Raw genomic sequence first — 19391 nt, forward strand, 5'->3', positions numbered from 1 at the left:
AGAACTTATTCATTTTTTCAAAGCTATACTCACTTTTACGCTTGAAAATGTTATTTCGGTTGTCAGTACCTTTACACAGAAAATGTACCATTTTCTTGATTTTTAATGAAGATGTAATTAATTGATGGAAATCCATATGAAATGTTTTACCTAAGATAATAGTTTATTTCATACACACTGTTCTGCAGGGGAGCAGGACCTTTCAACCCCAAGAGGCTTTTTAACCCTTCTAAAAAAGAACACTTTTCAGTTTTCAACCCTTAGACTTTTAAACCCCTATTTCAAAGACTTTTCAACCCCTACCTGTTTGGACTTTTTAACTCCTATAACAAAGACTTTTCAACCCCTAGTTGAATTATTTTAATAACCATATTAAAGACTTTTTAACTCCTAAACCAAAGACTTTCCAACCCCTATTATTTGGCTTTGAGCTGGTCCAAGCTAAACACCATTAAAAATGCTGCAAGGCATTTTAGAATGTTAACATGCATCATGTGCCAATGCCTTCCTCAAACAGTATTACTAGTATATGTTTTAGAAAAAAATATCGAACTGTACAAACATGTAAGGCTGGTGAATTTTGCATTACAAAATAAACGCTATTAATTGGTAATTAATGCCATGTTGTCACTTTACTACATACCCGGTAGTAGTATATAAGCCAGTCATCCTACAAGATAGTAGTGAAGCAAAAATACACATATGATGATTACTTGTAGATCATCTTGTATATGTGGAAAAAATGAACTTGTTATCTAGCTGATTGTAAAAACACTTTGTCATTCTTAAAGGGACTCGTACCTCATTGGCACCAAATAATCATTTTCCAGGTAATGTGTCTGAAATAATTAGTTAACTCTTTGATACTGAAATTGCAGAACAAAATACAATGAAAGTATGAAAATAAAGTCTTGTTTTAATCAGGGGTGAACCTACGCTTTTTACGTCATGGACAAATAAATAGCATAACCACTCAGCAAAAGGGACTCATACATAATTTATGGATATTTTGATCATGCATACCTTGGAAGCAACACCTTTTATTTCGTATTTAAAACAAATTTGCTAAAGAACCACATTTTACAAACTACGAGCTATAACTTATACAATAAACTCATACCTGGTTGAGCATTTTTGATGTAGAAATGAGGCACCCAAACTGCCAACAAGTACATATATGCATGCATAAATATTGAAGCAATGGTTAACATCGTCGCTTAAGTATATCCCTCACGCATCAAAATTAATTTTGCAATTGCACTAGTGGCCAGAAGGGGGGGGGGGGTGACCCCCCCCCCACAACCACAACGTACCGATGTCGTCCAAGTTAACTTTTCGTTTCGAGGCAGGGGATACAGGGTAATCCAGAAGAACTGGAAAAAAGGTTGTGAAATTGCGTAAATTTGTTTATTTTTTGTTTAGTGACACTGTTATTCAAAATCAATACATACACATATATAACAAACATCAATTGTGACTGATAAACCTTTAACTACATACTAAATAATGCATTTATTGAAAATATTTATTACTGATAACAAGATTGTAACCGTGTTTTTAATAGCAGAAAGCGCAAAAAATATTTAATGATTGGTAAATGCTAAAAGATTTATTGTGGTCTACTATAGTCTCATAAGGTAGAAATACCGTGTGTAATGCTCATTTCTTTCAAATTTAACTCGATATCCTTCATAAGAACCATTGTTTTCGACATTTATTCATTCTTTTAGGAATATTGAAACAACATTATTAATTTTGGTAAACCTTATCTGGCAGTACTTAAGAGTGCATCTTTGACTTTATTACTCGAGTGAATGCACCTTCAAACCGGTTTAACACCAACATGTCACAGTAATCAATACCATCTGTGTTAAGATGTCGGGAATGTGTTAGACGAATGATTTTGTTTTATGGAGCTTTGAAGAGCGATGAATGGCACTAAAGTGGTGCCAAATGGATATCTCCAACACCCATTGGTAAGTCATTTATTTTTTTCCATTTAATTTTTTGTCTTGATTTTTGAATATATAAACAGTCAATAAGTAGGACATCTCGTTAAGAACGTTCACTTGAAACAGTCCTCTTCTTATCCACACTTCGACAAGGAGTGGGGCTACTCTGCCTAAATAGCCGTCAACGAGTATTTTAAGAAATATCAAAATAATAAAAAATGGTGTCCCAGTGGTTGCACCAGTCAATTGTTACCATGCCCCCCCCCCATAGTCCACCTAAATGACCGTCAATGGGTCTTTTGACGATTTTAAGACTATGGCAGTTACAGGGATACACATGAAATGTCAAAATAATAAAAAAAGTATCCCTAATTGCTCATTATTGTAGCTACCCCCCCCCAGTCTAAAATTATAGACGTGTAATACATTCTTCCAATCCTTACTGGTTGACGGTACATTTCCTAACAGGGCACAAATCCTGAACACCGGCTAAAACACGCATTTGTTTACCGTGATCGATTATTCGACGATCTAGATAAATACAGAGGCTTGCCTTGGTCACACTTGCAAAGTTTCATCTTGTTTTGTTAAGCATTTTTCTAAAAAATGCCATTTATTTAATATAGCATACTTTTTAATTATAATTGTATGACCATGTATTTTCGCTTTTCAAGTGTTCGGTATTTGTGCCCTCCATAGCGTATTTTGAAGGGTGATTTACTATCCATAAAATTGAACGATTTTCGACATAATATTGACGAGATCGTGAATCTGTACTTTGACAGCTGTTTTCACATGAACCAAAGATGTTTCATACGAAAGTTTAACTTACTACAACATAAACTCTCCAAGATAATTGTTAAAAACATCAGAAAGTGTTCGGATTTGTGACCTTAGCCAGTAACGTCTAAACGGGTTTGTGCAAAAACCGGGGGTGTTTTGAAAAATATTGAAATTGTATTAAGTGAAGTATTTTAAGGTTTAAATTGATCATAAAGGTTTATATTCATACTTTACCATGTAAGTGAAAAGTTATTTTGCATTAAAACACATTATTTACCTTTCCAATAAAACAAAAGTTGACTGACACAGACAACAATTATGCCAAGCGGAACAACTCGACCCAATCGTAATAACTCGGCCACCACTGACAAGCTTCTAGATAGACCTCGAAAATACAATCGTAACAACTCAGCCATGGCCGAAATGTTCCAATTGTTTAAAAATTGTGCCCTGAAGCCTTGCAGGTGCCCTTCATGTATATATCGCTATGTTTTGACAGCAAGAAATGAAAAATAAACGTCAAACTCATAATTATTCATAGGATATGACATTTTTATGTATGGAACTGATATAAAATTACATAATCTGGTAATATTTCTTGTTTTATGATATTTTTGAGATATTAAATGCTTTAACCCAGAATCCCGATCGGAATAACTACCGACTTTTGATACTAAACAATTTGTATGTGAAGGATTTGCCATATCAAAAAAGATACAAAAATCCGTAAACGTACAATTCTTTGGCAGGGTTCGACACTAACAGTAGTCCGGTAGTCCGAGACTACCAGATTTATGGTCGGACTACAAGACATTTTAAGTCAATAGTCCGTCGGACTACTAGAAGAAAGTAAATATCACATCAGTTAATTGAACATAAAATCTTTATTACGCTTAAACTTGCGTAAAACGTGATGTCAAGAAGCCGATTATCACCGGTAAACACTCATTGTAAAGCTTGCCGAAGATGGCCGGGCAGTTCCGGACAACATGGACTGTTAACCGAATTTCGCGCGCATTTCGTATAGCCTTTCGATTAATGTTTAAACCAGTCAGTAGAATGTCTTTATTTAGAAAGGGAAAAAAACATTTTCACACTCTATGGTGTGTTTTAATCGTCAGACATGTGCACCTCTGCTTAAATGTCAGCAAGGTAGATTTGGGTCCAAGTGGCAGATTTTCTAAATCCCTTGCATTTTCAGTCAAAAACAATGAAAGATACGATGCAGATAAACACTTGACGGTTGTAACTATTTTTAGATTTTCTGAAAATACGTCATGATTATTATGGTTTAGGGTATTGTCAAATGTCGGTGTTTATTTAAAGCAAACAGAAGGAATATTATGTCTGGCTTATGCAATCTTTTAAACTGGCTTTTAGAAGAACAGCTGATAAATTAATCATACTGCCAAAACAGGTATAATGCAGTGTAAGTGCAGACGATGACAGAGTTGTGTGCTTTAATTTTCGCGCCAAAATGTAACATTTTATACATTGAAGCTAGGGCCAATAACAATTAACACCACGCCGATAGCGATAAGGCTACACCTACAGTGTCACATGACCTCAGACAAATACCCAGAAGCAGACGATAATAATACAAAAGTTACAAATGACAATCAGATAAAAAATGCATGGAACATGGTAAAACGTAGCAATAAAACCAAGTATAACATTAAATAAGTTCATTATTATTAATTGTATGCAATGTATAATTCAGGTAGAAAAATGTCTAGACTTTAAAATAATTTATTTCTAAATAACATCGGAATTTTGTTACAGTACAATAACAGTCTCTATTTTAAAACTCAAATAAAGGGAAACAAAACATGTATTAATTTCCTATCCGAAAATCAACAAAAAAAGATGTTTGTATAGATCCATTGTCAAAACTCAATGGATTTCGCTGTTTTTCTTCCTTTTTCGATTCAGAATCACCTATTTTATACAAGTGTAATGCATTATTATCATTATTTATATAACTACCTTATTGTTTCTCTCAATGAATAAATTTCCGTTTTAAATGACATGCAAAACTGTTCTAACAATAAGGCATAGAGCATAGAAATTTTGAAACGACCATAGTCATTATACATGCAAAGGTTTTTACTTTGATTTGCGTCATTTTAAAATATGATTTTGTTTTATCTATACGTATATACTTTTTGTGACCTTAAGCTATATATCAGATATTTAATTAAATTTAATAAAAAAATGTAACTCACATAAATTGAGGTGTCTTTTTCACTAATATGTCAAACAAACTTAAATGCAAATGTATATGCCTCGGTTTTAAAACTTTTCGCACAATAAGGAGACAAATTTCAAAATCAAACTAAATCGCAATATATCATCAATATTGTACACTAATTCTCATAATGATATTTCTTATTTTAAGGCTATTAAAACGGAAATATACGTATATTATGTACGTTTACATTAAGACATTAAGACATTTTGATAATTGAATTAGTCTACTAAACAGTCCCTTGTTATCAATTATAATTTTAGCGGCATAAAGGGAAAATGTCAGTATTTCGGATTTCTTAAACTGTCTTTACTATCTCTCAATTATGAGACATAATTTGTGTTAAATATATATAACAGCGTAATTACACTACTGTTGATATGTGAGGATTGTCGGAGGTCATGGCGGATAGCAACGGCAACTGATAAGCCCTGCCTAATTTGGACGCTAGTTTGAGTGACAGGCAGCGTCATGTTAATTGTTATCTTACTCCCATACAAAAAATAATTAATAACACTTTCGGAATTTATTTCATCATGTTTTTTTAAGTATTATATGATATGTTGTTTAGATTAACAAAGAATACTGAATAGTAGGATGCCAATAATCAAATATTGTTTATCAGTAGGATGTCTGTCATTTGTGCCATAACTTAGCAACGATCTCAGTCGAGGTGTTTTAGTGTCAAGTGATTTATTGCAACATTTTCCTGAAAGTGACAGATTATGGGGTATTTTAGCATGGTTTTTAGATTTTTAATCTAAGGTATTTTAGCATAGTTTTTAGCATTTTTTTTGGTTTTAAAATTAAATTTAATGGCCAAAAATTGTTTTGAAGAATGTGGAAATTTTAAGATTGAAACAGATAAAAATCATGACCAATCAAAGGGTTATACTGACAATGTTCTAAGAAGGCTAAGTCTCACAAAACACTGAAGGAATCCGTTGCAGGCTTGCATTTTTATGGACTACCATAGTTTTTGCTGGACTACCCAGATTTGGGATCCAGTAGTCCGAGGGACTACCTTGTGAAAAATGTTAGTGTCTAACCCTGCTTTGGTCTACTAAGATTTAGCTTGTGAATGTCATTTTACAGCGAAATCAACAAGTTAAAAAAATACCGGTACTCATGACCTGTTCCTTATCAATATGAAATATCTTTAAACTTTTAGGAACATTATGCAAAAAAAAACCAACAGTATGTTTTACCTTCGGTATAAGAAAATAACTATTTTCTAATAAAACTACTGTTGAAAAATGTAAGCTAATGAAATGGAAAATAAAAAGATGCTTCCAAACATGCCATATTTTCTTGAGACCATTCAGGGGGATTAATGTTCAAAAGTCTGAAAATTCAGGGGGATTTTGGTAGTATTCAGGTTTTTTTTTTAGCAGGTCTAATTTGACAAAATTTCAAAGTATTTTAAGACGCAAGTACACAAAAACAAATTGCCATAACAGACAACGCGAAAACTTTTTCTCCTTCACAGGACATTGCGACAGGTAAACACTTAAAGTTTACCTGTCGCAACAAATTTTTACCTGTCGCAATGTTACAAACCTTGATTTTAAGCCTCTTTTTAAAATAAGTTTTGTAATTCCCCATTATAACAGGTTTAGATCTTTTTGGTTAGATTTGTCCTACAGTACTATAATAAATTACAAAAAAGCTAAACATCATGTAAAAAAATCAATATTCGAATCTTATGTCAAATTTTTTTTCTTCCCTTGCCTCCCAAAAAAAAACTTATATCTGGTTCGCCTACCCATGGAACAGCTAGATCTTACTCTTTTAATTCATCTTTAAATTAAAGATACAGTACAGTTATAAAATGTAACGAATTGTACTACAAGTCAAACTCAGGCACAACATTTATGCAAAAACGAAAGTAGATTTCTTGTTATTGGCAATGTTAAACAGAGCGGAAAGAAAGTCAGCTTGGTATATTAATCATCATTATGATATTTAAATTAACACGATTGCCGGGAACCACTTCGCCGAAAATAAATACATACGGAATTTTGTAATTTCCGAACATTTCCGTAAAATAAAAGTATTATAGTACGAGCTGAGATCGGAACCTTACGCATTTTATCGGCTTTTACGGAAACATGTCGAAACGAGGTTTACAAATAGTGATACACGGATTAACACGCTGAATAATCATGATATAATAGTTAAAAATAACTCTGAACATTTATTTAGAAACTGAAAGTAAATTTTCCGAAAATTAAACGGTGCTGACTGTAATTTTTCACCGGACATTGTGACCGACCAAAACAAAAGTTTCGTCGGACAAAATGGAAATATACCGGACATGTCCGACTGTCCGACGGACATTCGCATTGTCTGCCATAATTTTGAAAGACTCCCGAGGGGATTATGTCCAGAATTTAAGGGGATTTGGGTCACATACCAGAGAATTTTCATCATCGCCATGTAGCATTACGGGCATGACACACGTGCCAATTTACCTTGTCTACCCCTTTTTCCAGCACTTCATCTATATTTTAATGAGACACAGCCATATTGCATAATAAAAGCACTCACTTGCAAAATAGAATACTTCACAGAAAAATATGTTTCAGAGACAATTTAATGGGCTTACCTTCCTCTAAAATTGGATACAAAATCTGCTCATTATGATCATAAATGATGACTTTCAGACTAATAGAGGGAATGGAATGATTTATCAATATTTTTCATTTCAATTCCCAAATAGTCAGATTTGTTTGCTTCTGATAAAAAGCAAATGCATAATTTATTGTTTAAGTTCATAAACATATCATCTTTTGGCATTCATCAAAAAATAAAAAACATCACCACCATAATATTAAAATAAATAAAAGTCATTTCATCCGAATTGTCTACTTTCAGTTTCTCTTCTGGAAGTTCTGTTATTTTCCGATATTTGAGATGAAGGTCATGTCATGTATGTAAACATATTAGTGGGTCATAACAAAGAACAGCATTGTCTATTAGTTATTTTAATCCTTTTCTTTACCAAATAATGTACTGTCACCTTTAAATCATAAATCATTTGATGACAATGACACATGTTTAAACACTTTAATTTGTTACATCCTCTCTGATTGGATAAAACCTATAGTTTTAACCAATGAAAATCGTCCTTTTATCTGACCAGTCTAATTGACATTTCTTATGCAAATTCTGACAGTTTCAATCAAAACAATGCATGAAATTTGCCCTGCTGACTTATTAAGTGTCACCCAATTGGTGTTGTTAAAACACACCATCAGTTGATAATCCAATTAAGACAAGAAGGGCATTATAACTGCAAACAGGCATATATAATTAAACCCTGTGATAATTTTGCGTAATTTTAAACACACTTTTTTTAATTTCGGGGGATTTTCATCCCCCTCCGAGAGACCGGGGGATGGGTCGAAATTCCGGGGGATTTTTCCCCCTCCGGGGGATATGGCATGTATGTCAGCTTCTGGGTTGCTTTGAAGTTGAACTGCTCACATGAACCCACAAAAGATGTGTAGGTATGTGCTTAACAATAAAGGATAAAACATTAAAATGAAGCATTTCAAGTGGAGGTTTTCATTAGGGTAGTGCTACCTTAAACACACACTTTACAATTATTTTTTTCTCTTTTTTAATCTATTTTCTTTAACCAATGGACTATACAAACAGTAGGGTCAGTCCCAGTATACAGGACAATTATTCAATAAAATGTTTATCCTTTTGATATCATAATTGGTAAAAAAATATCAAAATGTAAAGAAAAAATAACAGAGACCGGGTTCAAACTGTGGTCGCCAAAATTGCAGTCCAGTGTTGTATCCACTGCTATGAAAGTTTACATTTATTTATTTGATTTAATATATACCTAGCTTGGTAACATTAAGTGATAACATCGACTAGCCAATCACACATAAAAATTAATTATACTAGGTATACCCACCTAGTAATCTTTTTTATGGAAAAAAAATGTGAAAAATCAATTAATTGTAAACTATGTGGTACTTCAGTTAGTTAGTTTCAATGCATTGTACACATTGATACCAAAATCATGTCAGTTTTCGACAATTTTCTCTTCTTTCGCTATTTCATCATACGGTGTATAGCCCCTGAATGAAGTTTTACTCTGTTTCATTGAGTATATTTCTTAAAAATCCTTTCTTTGTTCTAATCTGCTAAAAGGTCACAGTCATGTGAGCATCTTTGAGGCCTCTCAGTTATTATAACCAATGCACACCAGTCAATTGTACCAATGCACCAGTCAATTGTAACGGTTACTAACCACGCCCCCCCCCCCCGGTCCGGGGGTATACTGGGAATAGTCGGGAATGGCCGTGTTTTTACTTTCTATGTGGCCACGCAGGGCCGGGTGACCGCAGTGGTTTTGTCTTTGAGCCAAATTTAGCCGAGATTGGGCCTTATATAGAGTCTCTGGTGTGCAGGGGCATTTGGCCGGGGTTTTACCATCAGTTCGTTCCCGCAGGGGAGGGGATTAGACCCAGGGTTGGCTGGACCGAAAGTCAAAGTCCCCGCTATTCCCTGGACCTGGGGGCGCCAGGGTTACAATTGACTGGTGCACAACATATAAGATATTTATAAAATAAATAAAAGTACAGTTAATCAATATATTTTAATTTTAATGTGGTAAATTAACAAAGAATTAGATAGATGCTTTATGCAAAATCTCACAAAGATGTAAAAAATTACTAAAGAGTTCAGGTTTGCTAGTTTGTAAAAATATTTCATGGAATCATGGTAAATTGTTATATTATATGTCCAATGACAGCCCATATATTTTTTAACTACTTGAACCTTTCTTGTTATAATTCTTATTATTATTATTTTTTTAGTTGATGTGTGATGCTGATAATACAGAGACAGCTAGAGTGACAGAGTTTGATGAATAAACTTAAATTAAAAAACAGTGAGTACAATAATCTATTTTAACATGTCTTGTGTGTAAAGTGTGATTCCGAAGCAGTAAATATATATATATATGTATCTTTAAGTTTTGAATCACAAATTTAGATCAAAGATCTATTATCACACAAAACTTAAAGGATATATATGAAAAGTCATGTGAATTGTGCAAGTCATATAATATAAAATTTATATTGATCAAGTCAAGCCATGCCATGTAAAAAAAACTGACATCATATCAAAGATTGTATGAATCATTCTCAGAGCTATTGAAAATATTTAATTGGTTGTAAGCGGACCATGCACGGTAATTTTGAGTAACCCCACCAGCCAATACAATATGGCTAAAAAGGCTTTGATAATATTTTTTATCTAATGTTTATCTTTCCTAAAATATTTATATTTATAAATCTATTTACCAGTATAAATCTGTATTTATTTATTTATTAATGCATTTATTTGCTCACTAATATATACAATACACTTATCGTTGTATAATGTCTAGCTTATACATGTATACAAATATGCATAATATGCATAATTATGCATAATTATTGGGGGGGGGGGGGGGGGGTCATAATTACCTATGGTGTACTGTCTTGTTCTTACGAAGATATGATTTTGACTAAAATCCTTACTGAAAAGGCAGTGCAGACTGGCCTGTTTAAATAATTAATTAAATCTTAATGGGTTTAAATGTATTTTATTTTATTTTTAAAGATATTTTAGAGTTTAAAAGGAAGAGAGTCTGTTTTAAAGACTAAATGATTATATAGTCAGGATAAAAAATAATTATTTTTCAAAATCAAGTTCAAATAATTTTCCATTATTTGGCAAATGGAAAAAAGCTTTATATATTAAGAATGTTTTACTCGATAGAAAGTAGGCCTAGTATCTTTTGCATTGCAACACTAAGAAAGTAAATATTTATTTTTTGTCTTTACCAATTCCATCAAAGTCTGTGAGTGGCTCATGATGCTTAGGCCTGCCAATTTAATGGTTTTCGAAATCATAAATTGAGACAACTTATAACTTTTGTATAAAATCTTCAAAGCTTTCAATAACTTAACATGTCATCCACCTTATTGTCTCAATTTAAAAATAGTTTTCACTCAACAACTTACTTATTAATCAGGATAATAATTTGATAATGACTATCACTATCATTCTGTAAGATAATGTACTGGTACATAAATTTAATCCCCAATATATCAGATGAGTGTGATAGTATATGCTCTTAATAGTTGTAGCCCAGAATTATACGTAGGAAACAATAGAGTCATTGGACTGTTACACGAATTTCAATAGCTCGAAATTCCCCTTTTATTTGTACCAGCATGGGAAAACCCTGTTATGTTAATACATATAGCCCGGAAGTAACAAATAAAAGGTGAATTTCGAGCTATTGACAGTCCAATGACTCTATTGTTTCCGAAGTAATGTGTGTATATTACAACGGTTTAATTTTGTTTGTACCGGAGGATTAGGTCGGAAAAACTAGAATAGCTATAATTCCGGGCTACAACTATTCCGGGCTATATGTATTAATATATATATATATATATATATATATATATATATATATATATATATATATATAAATGCACGAAATCAATGTGGGATTTTCATTAAGTTTTGGTTAAACCATCTTTGTAACAAATTACAGTTACTTCCAAATTACATCTTATTCTACATAATACAAACTGGAGGACAGTTCTTTTTATTTGGTAATGTTAAGAGACTTGAAGACAAAAAAAAATGTTTAAATTCAGAAAACCTTACACAAAGTAGAAACCTTCTATTAATGTCATTATCTTGAAAAAATGAACATGCCTTTTAGCAAAATTTTTGTATCAGTCTGTGAAAATCTACATTTTGCCTTCGACATGTTATACAATTTAAGGATATTTACATGGAAATTAAGTTCAATTCTAAATTGACAGTCATGTATTTCTTCCAAAATTTTCATAGTATAAGGAACATGAATTTTTATGAATTTAAGTGCATAACTGCAGATAATGATCATTATCTTAAATCAATTACAAGCCAATTCATAGTCATGCATATAGCCGCCTTTTCAAAATATGATAGTGATTGTCTCAAATGACCAGTCTTTCTCTGTGGGGGTGGGGGCTGTCAGTCATAAGGAAACCTTTAAAAGGCATATTCATTCAGCCAATCAGATGTCAGGTTCAGTGAAAGGGGCGATGCCAGGTCAAGTAAAAGGGGTGGAGCTAAAATAAATACTGACATTCAATGAAGATAGATCCCCCTTTGGCCTCACAAATATGTATCAGTCACACTAGGGGGTGTGACAGGGTCAAGCCATAATGGAGCCATAGGCAAGCAGACTTTTATTAACCCAACAACAGGTGTAATTTTTACCAACTGAGGAAAAAACTTTAGAGGTTTTATTATTGCTCATTTTTTTATACAAATTAAATATCTAACAATGACAAATATAAAATATGATAATTCAAGCATAATATTGACACCAAACATGACACATCTTGCAAATGGTCTTGAATAAAATTCCTACACTTTTTATAATGATAATACATGGGACCAATATCAAAACCATTATCCTGTTAAATAGGACAATGGATTTGATATTTGTAATTCGCAGACAATACAATGTAATTAAGTAAAAAAATACACAGTATGCACATCTGGCTTCAAACAAAAATTGTTGCTTAGGCCAAAAAAAAGTATTAATAGTTTCCATTTAAATATCAAAAAAGGTAGGCATACGGTAACTGTTGTTTTTTTTAGGACCATGTTTCTTTGGCAAACTGACCTATATCAGGGAATTATTAAGGTCTTTACTAAAAAAGCACATATTGATCAAAACACCAAAAACAAAAAAGGATCAGAAGGATGAAAATAGGGTCAGTTGGGCGGAAACAAAGATTTTTGAATCCTTATTTTGTCAATGATGTCATGTCAGTGATCAAAATGATAACACAATTTAAGCCCTGCATTCTGGAATGTGGGGCTAAATTCTTGATTGTGTTATAGTAGGGCCAAAAATAAAATGATTCGGTTAGGGTTACATCCTTTTTAAAAACAGAAAGAGTAAAAAGTATAAAGGATTACATTTTTAAAATACATAATATATATGCGTTTTCACTTTAAAATACATGCATTGTTACAGTCTTGTTTTCAGTTAGTAACTTTTCCTTAAATGCATTCTTTGGAAAGTAATTTAAGGTTTATTATTCAAAATATATGTTAGTCAACTTGTGTATGTATTGATTTCCAACTTTTTTATTTTTTGTTTAAACTTTATGTATTAGAATTTCTTTGCGTAAATACCTGCTTATGTGATAAAAGACTGCTGACTAAAGATTAGATTTCAGATTTTGATATTTCCATTCCAAATTTAATGTTTTACAGCTTAAACTGCTACTAACAGTTTAAGAAAAATGCATAAAACATCAATTTTGGATGGAAGTATGAAAAGCTGCAATCTGATATTTTGTCAGCAGTCTTTTATCGCTGGTTTGCAGATATTTACGCAAAAATTCGCTTGTTCGAAGACAAAATTTTTAAAAAAAGTTGTCAAAACGTTCAATCTGTGAGGTTGCAGCTTTAATATAAGACTAACATAAATATTAAAAACACATGAGGCCGCTTTAATATTAACATGTCAATATCAAAAAGAAGATGAAAACTGAAAACTATGAGAAAGTGTTTTTATAATTAAAAATAAATTGCTTAAAGCAAATATCTGAAATTAATAATTGTCATGCAAAGCAGCCTGTAATGAATATGAATATTAGATTTTGGCCTTGAACACCTTTTTATGAAGAGTGTTTTGAAGTAAGGATTATCATAATGCTGAACTTAATATTGTACTGTAGCTTTATAGCAAATCCTTATGATTAAAGTCACTGTGTCTTCCTTATGCTGTGATAAAGATCTCCATAGTAACATTTCTAAACCTAATAAATTAAGTGAAAAAGGGTGTTTATTGGGGGTAATAAAACACATCTTGATAATGGCCAATTAGTTTTAATCTTTCAAGTGTTGGTAGGATGGGAGGGGGGTCTTAACTTTTTGAACTGCCAATATTTTCCTGGTTATTTTGTCCACCATGTCAAAATGATCTGGGTTGTTTTGTCAACCCTGTCTAAATGGGTTGGACGTGTTTTGTCCCCTTAGTCAAAAATGACATGGGATGTTTTGTCCTACATTTTTATAAAGGAGTTCAGAATAAATAACACATTAGTTTTCGTGCTTATGTAAAATAAATGCAAATGACTTTCATTATAAGTTTAAAAAATACTCTTAACGCTGCATTCTCACAGATTTACCATTTTTATAACTTTTTTATTTTTGTCTTGGAAAGAGCAAATTTTTGCGTAAATATCTGCAACCCATTGATGTAAGATTGTTGATAAAAAAACAGATCTTAGATTTTCATATTTTCGAAAATGTTTTAGAGCTTAAAACCTTACTAACGGTTTAAGAAAAATGCATAAAACATCAATTTATGAACTTAAATATAAAAATCCGCGATCTAATTTTTTGTCAGCAGTCTTATTAACTGGTTTCCATGGATTGTAGCGAAAATTGGCTTGTTCCAAGACAAAAATTAAAAAGTTGTCGAAATGTTTAATCTGTGATAGTGCAGCTTTAATTATGGTAGCTTTTCAGTCATTTGCCTATATATGTCTATTTGATTCAGTAAATACTTCATAATATTAAAGCTAGGCTTATTAGGATATGCTTATTTTTCATTGGGTTCTATTTTTAGCACATAACAGCTTCATTACAAGAATATATTAATTATTATTAAAGCTGCATGCACTCTCACAAATTTACCGTTTTTACAACTTTTTTATTTTTTTTGTCTGGAAAGAGCAAATTTTTGGGTTTAATAGTATCTGCAAACCAATGATAAAAGACTGCTGACATAGATCATATCGCAGATTTGCATATTTTCGTTTGAAAGCCAATGTTTTGTGGGTTAAACTATTACTAACAGTTAAAGAAAAATGCATGATCTAATTTTTTGTCAGCAGTTTTATATCACTGGTTTTCATGGATTCTTGAAAAAAAAAATACTTCCTCTGTTGGCCAATTGAGAACAAAATCAAGAGGTTTTGGGTTTTGCTGTTTATATGTTCTGGAATTTTTCAAAAGCATTTATTTATAGGACTTATGAATTTTATGTACAGCATTCTGTATATTGTCAAGTGTCCTTTTTTTAAATTATATACAACATGTATAAATTTAATGTTTCAGGAAATAACCACCATCTCTCTCAGAGGTCATCTTTCTCATTATTGTGGGAAACCTCAAAGGGCATCAGGAAAACCTTCATCAACCTCTTTGTGCCCAGTGGCTTGTGCAACAGTGTTTCAGAAGTATAAATACCTTTTTAATTTGTGTATATCAATTGTATAATGACTTGTTTTTATATATTAAATATATATATATATATATGATTTATTATATATATATAGATGGTTAATCTTATGACTTCCTGATAGTATTTAAGTTGTGAAATATTAAATAATCTTATCATAAAAAATGCTTGGAAATGACAATAAAAAAAAGATATTTGTCGAATAGGAAGTTTCACCTGTCCTGTTTATATTACAAATCATTTTAAATCAGACAGAAAATTCAATATACTTGTTGTATCTCACTGTTGATTTGTCTTCACATTTTGTATTGTCACATCAAGCCTGTTTGAATTCAACATCCTAGAGAAGATAAGTGTATAGAAGCGGATATGATATAATAAATATGCATATAAATGTGCTTGGGATTATTTTCAGATTATCATTAAAATGGGGATAATGGATGACTGGCCACACATATGGGGCTATGGACAAGCTTCAGAGCAGGCTGCCAGGTGGTGGTGTTAGTAGTTTATACTCCGGGTCCCGGCGTGAGCACATTGAAGGGTCCCAGAGTGACAGTTCAACCACCCACACCTATCCTGGGCAGAACCAGTACTAGGTGCCTTCACCTCTGCAAGGAACTGACAGCTTCTGTACATGCCAGGTGCAGTGGTACAGTGCGAATGGTCGTAGAAAGGATTTCAAAACCAATCACAACAGAGGTCACCTGGTCCGCCCGGGAATCGAACCCGGGATGTCCAATTCAGAGTCCAACGCTCTACCGATGGAGCTGACCGGGCGGACATATTAGCTACATTAGATGACAAGCCATCTATGCTGGACATTCTTCACAATAAAATGTGATGTCACAGGAGCTGTCTATCTCAACAGCTCACACTGTCCGTATTTGACTAAAGGAATGAATGAAGTCACTGCAGAAGTTAGATTGAGGAATGTCCATGTCACTACCCATCATTTGGAAGGAGTTGGATAAAAAAAGTGTGGCCTATGTATTGAAACAGGTCCGATTTCCAGTTACGGACAGTCTTGATTTGTCTGATTACATTTTTGACCAACATGATGGTCTAAAAGAACACTTACTGGTAACTGGTAAAATCATGGCCCAGTTGTTCCAAGAGGCAGGCGAGTGGGAAGTTACTAGACTCCATTTCTTTATGGGTTGATCTGAGGTTCCAGTTCAGTTAAAGTACTGATAGAACACCAAGTGTTTGCCATAATACAGCAACATTTCATTTGTAACTATGTATTTGTTTGAATTGTTGAAACAGTACTGTTTACTAAATAATGTGTATGTATATGAAGAATAATATTATAAATAATTTGTAAGAACCTTTTGATATTAAGTAAAATGTCGATAAGTCTAAATATGTATCTGCAAATCATTTTTGTATATCTGTAAAGATTACATTGCCTATATTCCTCAATTTATATTTTTCTTTTAGCCAGTCAATAACTTTGTTAAGTTCTATCTTCAAAATTGTCGGGACAGGGATTATAGCCCTTAATTAACCCAAATATGTAACATTCAATGCAAAATTGGCTGCAATTAGGCAGTTCAGATGCAGGAACAAACATCACTTGGGTCCTTAATAATAGCTTTCCATCTGACATTGAAGATCCAATAAAAGGAATTTGTCATGTGACTGTTTATTAACTCTCAATTTATTGAAAGTGAAATTACTTACATGATTTGTAAGAACTAAATTATAATGATATCAAATGATTGTTTAAATTAAATAAAATAGATGATTACCGTAAATGACTGGTTATAAGACGATAGGGGGTATTAGACGCAGGGAAAAAAATATGTGCTAAATCGGGGAAAAAAACTTTTAATTTATGTTTTGGGTTAAAAGACGCATAGAAAAAATGTCAAATTGTCTGGCATTTTCGGCCACCATGTTTGTTGACAGTGACAAAAAATTTTTTTTTCGTGAAAATGGCGATGGTTTTCTTTAAAACCATACAATGATAACACAAAGCAAAATGGGTTTCATTTTTATTCGTTTCATGTGATATAAAACATAACAGATTATTTAAAATAAACACATTCAATCAGCACATATTGCACAAAGAAACACACAAATTGTCATTCACTAATCCTTAAATCGCTTTCCTCAAAGCCCTCAAATTCCTCGTCATCGTCGTCACTCTCGAAGAAACGCTCCATTTCATCTTCCGTCATGTCTTTGGTCGTCTTGTCCGTGTAGTAACCGCCATTAATTCGTGCTTCTGTTTTCGCCACTTGCGTACGTTGACCTCATTCATCGTGTACTGGCGACCCGCTGCACGATTGCCGTGCTCTTCAGCATAGCTGATAACAGCTAGCTTTTCTCGTGCTGTGTACGATGTACGCACTTTCCCCATGATGGCACTAAAAAGTACCTAGTGTGACAATTTGTTGTTGGATGGCACTAAAAAGTACCTTTTATGACAATTTGTAAGATTCTTTCTGACAGTATATCGTAAACAAAATACATCAAGAATGATAAGTTAAGTTTTGCAAAGACCTTATATTGTACGAGTTTGTTCTCAAAATGTCAACACCTACAGAAAAGAATAAAGAACGTGACAAAGTGCGAATAAACAAGACCATTATCGCAACAGTTTGTAGTATTGGTATGTTAACAGGTTAAAGGCAGTCGAGTTTTTCACACCTTATCGTACAACTGACAAAAAATATTTTGACAGTGCCCAACTTTGCTTTCTTATATGCAAGTTTAATTATTGTTCAATTCAATTTATTATTCAAAATTAAATTGAATAACTTTAATCGAAAAACATTTAATCCAAAAATATTTTTGTTTAAATTATAAACGTCTTACGATATACCGTATACCGATCTTTAACTTGCCGTTTTAACCCGTATATAATCGATCAATATGACGCGAGTAACTTCCCTTTCTACATAAATGTAAACAAACTCTCAGCTTAAAAATCGACCTCAGAAAAAAACTTTGAAAAATTGTTACGGGTTATTATACGCAGGCATTTTTTTGCATCGAAATCTGAGGAAAAAAAGGGCGTCTAATACCCAGTCATTTACGGTACATACATGAACTATTTTTATTTCTTGTTTGTCAATATGAAGAGTAATGCAATGGCTTTTGAATTTCATAAAAAAGGATGGAAAAATGTATGTTTATTGTTTAAGCAATTAATTAAGTAATAAAAGTTGTTTTTTTTCTTTTTTTCAAATTGTGCTATCTTATAATACAGATCATTATTTGTTTAATTTTGGTACAAATGAAGTATATAAGGTATGTCTAATGTTACAAATAGCAAAAATTCAAATGCAAATCATGGTGACTTGACTAAATGTGAATGCTAATTGAATCAAAATAGTTAATAAATAATAATGTTCATTTGAAACAATTGAGAGTATAAGTTTGGTTTGTGTATGCCATATATTCCCAGGGGGGGGGGGGGGGGAAGGGGGGGGGGATGAAAAAATGAAAAGTATATTACTATGCGCAGTGCTATAATAATTAATAAGTAAATGTTTTTGTGATCACAATTTGTCCGGCGTCCGTCTGTCGTCCGTCCGTCCGTAAACTTTTACCTTAAACGACATCTCCTCATAAACCGCTTAGCCAATTTCTTCCAAACTTTACAGGAATGTTCCTTGGGTGGTCCCCTTTGAAAATTGTTCAAAGAATGGAATTCCATGCAGAACTCTGGTTGCCATGGCAACGGAAAGGAAAAACTTTAAAAATCTTATTTTTCAAAACCACAAGGCCTAGAGCCTTAATATTTGGTATATAGCATCATCTAGTGGTCCTCTACCAAAATTGTTAAAACTATCCCCCTGGGGTCAAAAATGGCCCTGCCCCGGGGGTCACTTGGTTTTACATAGACTTATATAGGGAAAACTTTAAAAATCTTCTTCTCAAAAACCACAAGGCCTAGAACCTTGAAAATTCTCCTGGGGTCAAAAATGGCCCCGCCCCAGGGGTCACTAGTTTCATTACATAGTGTTATATAGTAAATCTTTAAAAATCTTCTCCGAAACTGTAAGGCCCAGGGCTTAGATATTTGGTATACAGCATCATCTAGTGGACCTCTACCAGATTTGTTCAAATTATTGCCACAGGGTCAAAATTGACCCCGCCTAGGGGGTCC

The 19391-nt window shown here is 32.9% G+C and overlaps 1 long non-coding RNA gene across 1 annotated transcript; it reads left to right on the top strand.

Moving 5' to 3' along the window:
* Positions 1-1866: 1866 nt before the first annotated feature.
* On the top strand, positions 1867-16599 carry LOC128226581 (uncharacterized). Its single transcript, XR_008259697.1, has 4 exons — positions 1867-1976; positions 9825-9898; positions 15145-15266; positions 15684-16599. It is a non-coding gene; the product is annotated as an uncharacterized LOC128226581 (long non-coding RNA).
* Positions 16600-19391: the final 2792 nt, after the last annotated feature.

This window comes from Mya arenaria, chromosome 3 (assembly GCF_026914265.1).
Source record: "Mya arenaria isolate MELC-2E11 chromosome 3, ASM2691426v1".
Lineage (NCBI taxonomy): Eukaryota > Metazoa > Mollusca > Bivalvia > Myida > Myidae > Mya > Mya arenaria.